The following is a 4,823-nucleotide window of genomic DNA, read 5'->3' as shown; positions in this document are numbered from 1 at the left end:
TTGGAACTGAAGGAAAAGGAAAGGAATATGGAAACCAAAGAAAGCCTGTCAATGAATTTGTCGGTATTGTGGGGCGTTGAGTTTAATTCATTTGGGGACATTCTGCCAATCTATTTGTTCAATGGTTCTGTTGAACAGAGATGTATTTTTATCTCAAACATTTTTCAATGCACCCATTATCAGTAATCACAATTTGGTGATGCCATGTACATTCAGGAATTATGTTAAACATCTTATGATAGATCTATAAGAGGCATCCTTCCTCCTACATCAAAGGGTTTTCCATACCCAAATATAAAGGGTGCTAATATTTGAAAAATATGCCTCAAAATTGTTCCTTCTCCTTAATTGTTTATTTATCAAATTCCATGTCTCTATGAGTATATGCGATTGAGAAATGAAATAGCTTCAACCCACTAGGTTGTCCTTGAAGTAAGGCCAAGTAAACCTCTGTGGTTTTGAGAAGCCCCTGAAATCCCCTGAAAGGCAGAGAAACTATGACAACTGTTGGAAAGATACTACTGGTCACATTTATGAAATAATCTGGCATGTACTATAATCAGACGAAGGATAGGGGATGTTGTGACCGGTGTGATTTTGTAAGTTGAGTGGGTGAAACTATGGAAAGTATGGTACAACTAACAAAAACTAAAAAAAAAAATGTACCAGGCCAAAAGTTGTCATAATATAATTCTTACCAGGGAAGAAACTGGACATACTACTGCGGTATAGAGTGGTTTTAGGGTTAAAACAAATATGCAAACAAACAAACGAACAAAATAAAAGAGGTTTCTTTCATGAGAAGCTGCCTTCTGATCCTGCCTCCAACACTAATTATCTTTGTGACCAAGGATGTGATCCATAAACTTCTTGGCTCTCAGTTCTTTCACCTTGAAAATGGAGTTAGTAATAGTTCTCACCTCATAAGGTTGTCATAAAGATTGAGTTGCAAGTGTAAATAAATTATATAACTAATAATTCAAATATCATAATTCTAAGCGATGCATTTACATATTTTATAGTAATATATCCAATAAGAAACTTTTAAAATATTTAACACACGAACCCCTGAGTGCCTCCAGGTGTGACCCCAAAAGTAAAAACAACTGTTTATTTCGGTGGTGGTAGTGGAGGAGTTTGCATGGAGACTTTGGCATCTTGTTGGAAGGAAGGGGACACACAGGTAATGGGTATGGTGTGGGAAGGAACTATGCATAAAACCATTATTAACAGTATGTAAATTAAAGTACTACCATGATTGTAAAAATGTACACTTGGGAAGGGCTTTGTTTAAAAACTTGAATTTCTGCTGGACCCTGTTTCTTTGAAGAGTCTAGAGTTTGGCATTTTCTGTGTATTATAACGTCCCCCGTTAAATATGAATTTTCTTTGAAAAAATATTTAACACATGTATAGTACTGCACATCTGATAAGCACTGGCTGATTATTTTCATGCTAGGTCTTGGGGACTGGCCTGGAAATTGTAGCACTTGGAATAACTTGGCAATTTCTCATTGGTAAAAGGCACTAGAGCTTTATGTCAGTTCAATTTATACTGAAAACCATTTATTGACTTTGCTAGATTCCCCAGTTTCGCCACCCTCTACCACCACGCATATTTCTTTCTTTCTTTTGATTTCATAAAGTGTGAATGGTGGGTAAAGTTGAAACAGAAGAAATAAATCTCAGTCATGGACCATGAGTTTGAAAAACCACTTTGATTTTTAATATCTTTTTCGACAAACTGCTATATGTACATATATATATATATATATATATATATATATATATATATATATATATATATATATATATATATATATATAAAACGACTTTTTGTCTCGCAGTTGCACTGATACACAAGTACAATAGTATAAACAAAACTAGTGAGAGAATATGTCCATGGCTTATTTTGCTGTCATACAATGATTTCAACTTTATCTGCGACCATGAAACATTAAAGGATACACATGTAATTATTGGTGCTGTCTTATAATTGTTAAGTATGCCCAGAGGAAGACCATAATATTCCATTAAAATATTTTTAAACTTAGATGCTTAAAATTTAGAATCATTTAACTGTATGGTCAGGGTCACCAAACAGGAAGTACACCTTTAATAGTTTAAGTGACAAAATTTTATCAAGAGTTCCTTTCAACAAGGGCTATGTCTTATTCTAATTTGTATTCCTCATTGCTTAACAGAGTTCCTACCATACTATGTAGTCATAAATGCTTTTTGATTTAGGATAAAATGCCTACTCTCTACTTATCAAGAAAAAGGGAGAGTAAAGTATTCCACAAATTATCTAAACTCCAATTGCACACCTGCCTGGTTCACCATGCCACCACTGAATTAGATTGAATTAGTTTGTTTCTTCTTCTTCTTCTTCTTCTTCTTCTTCTTCTTCTTCTTCTTCTTCTTCTTCTTCTTCTTCTTCTTCTTCTTCTTCTTCTTTCTTCTTCTTTTTCCTTCATTTTTTGGGGGCCACACCTGGTGACATTCAGGGGTTACTCCTGGCTATGTGCTCAGAAATTGCTCTTGGCTTGGATGACCATATGGGACACTGGGGGATCGAACCTCAGTCTGTCGTGGGTCAGCTGCATGCAAGGCAAATGCCCTCCAGGCTGAGCTATCACTCCGGCACCTGTGATGGGATATTATATATATAATATATATATAAGTATATATATATACTTATAAGTATATATAACATATATATACTTATATATAATATATATACTTATATATATATACTATATACTTATATATAGTACTGTTTGTTGGTCCATAGTAGCCTCTCAAACTAAGAATACTGATAGTTATTTCTCTAATTTGATTCTAATATTTTTCATATAATATAGTATTCTAATTTTAATTCTTTCCTTTCTACATTTTAAATGCTCAGTAGCCAAATATGGATTATGTATATATATATATAATATTTTAAAAATTAAAAAAGAATATTCTGAGTTCACCTAGTAGGGGCTTTGTTATTATAACTAGAATAGTTATGTAATGGGAAAGTCTATATGGACTTCTCAGAGTGAGTGTTCTGTCATAATTGTAACTGTATCCCTGGTGCCAATATGTAATAAAAGGAAAGTGCAAAGAATATGAGATGAATTCACTAAATGGAATACTCCAAGGAATGGAGTATCATAATGAGTTTTTCTCCTTTCTCTTGAAATAAAAAAATAAAATAAAATCAATCAATCTTGCAGTTAATAGAGCTTTTAGCTTTCATATGTCAGAATAAGAAGTCAATATGAATTGGGCTGGGCGGTGGCGCTAAAGGTAAGGTGCCTGCCTTGCCTGCACTAGCCTTGGATGGACCGTGGTTTGATCCCCCGGTTTCCCATATGGTCCCCCAAGCCAGGAGCGATTTCTGAGCACATAGCCAGGAGTAACCCCTGAGCGTCACCGGGTGTGGCCCAAAAACCAAAAAAAAAAAAAAAAAAGCAGAATAAGAAGTCAATATGAATAGTATGATTTGGGAAGATAAACCAAACTTTAGGGGACTTTTGAGACATGTTAAAAGTGCCCCATACAAAGGGGGAAAGTATGGGATGCATGCTGGGAACAGAGACAAAGAGAGATCAACACTGGTGGTGGGCCATTGCCTTAATTCACTGTCACATGTACTTTAAATATAACTGTGCAAGACATGTAAGACTTGTAATTTGCATGAGTATCAATAAAATTATATTTTTATGAAAAAGCATCCCATATAGAGACTATGAATAGTACTCAAAGAAAAGTATTGGTCTTTCTAGTCTATTGTTCTTTGATATTTTATATTAATAATCTTAGAAATACTAATCCAGGTTTATAAGACTATTATGTTGAGAAAGCATCCTTATACATGCATTTAAAATAATAAACCATGATGGTGCTGAATGTTGCTTTATTGAGTGGAAACCATTGTTGTCTGATTTCTTTCACTCTTTAAATTTTGGAGGCCATACCCTAAGGTATAGTCCTAAGGACTATCCCCAACTCAATGCTTGGGGTTGTGGATTTGTGGCACTGTCAGAGTGGGGGAACCATTCTGACATGTGAAATCTGCATTTTCTCTAGCCCATTGAATCTAGCCTGATGGAGAACTTTTTTTTGTTTGTTTGTTTGCTTGTTTGTTTTTCTTTGTTTAGGGGCCACACCAGAAGTATTCAAAGTTTACTCCTAGCTTTGTGCTCAGGGATCATTCCTGGCAAGCTTGGGAAACCATATGGACTGCTAGAGATTGAGCCCAGGTCAGGCAAGCACCTTACACACTATACTATCTCTCAGGCCCTGATCGAGGTATCTTATAAGACAGAATCAGTAATATTCAGAACAGACCAAGAAAGCTGATTACCCAAAGTATCGTTGATGGCCACCTTCTAAATTCCTTAAAGACTTATTTTTAGATTTCTTGTCTTATAATGGTGGAAACCTTGTTTCTAAAATTATATCAAGAACTGTCCACAAATTGTTTAATTAAATATTTCATGGATTTGGTGTCATGAACTGGAAACAGTCCACATTGCTTTCTTTTCTCTTTTTAGGTTTTGATCAAGTTACTTAACATTGCTGAATTTATTTAATCATTTTAGAAATGGAAACGATTGTGATAATTTGGTTTATTTAAAAGGAGTATCGGTGCTGTGGGTGAGTACTGTTTGTTGGTAGCTTCTCAAACTAAGAATACTGATAGTTATTTCTCTAACTTGATTCTAATATTTTTCATATAATATAGTGTTCTAATTTTAATTCTTTCCTTTCTACATTTTAAATGCTCAGTAGCCAAATATGGATTATGACTGCCACATTGAATGTCTGGG

The sequence above is a fragment of the Suncus etruscus genome, chromosome 5 (assembly GCF_024139225.1).
Source record: "Suncus etruscus isolate mSunEtr1 chromosome 5, mSunEtr1.pri.cur, whole genome shotgun sequence".
Lineage (NCBI taxonomy): Eukaryota > Metazoa > Chordata > Mammalia > Eulipotyphla > Soricidae > Suncus > Suncus etruscus.
The sequence above is the reverse complement of the archived record's forward strand: the minus strand, read 5'-3'. Positions refer to the sequence as shown.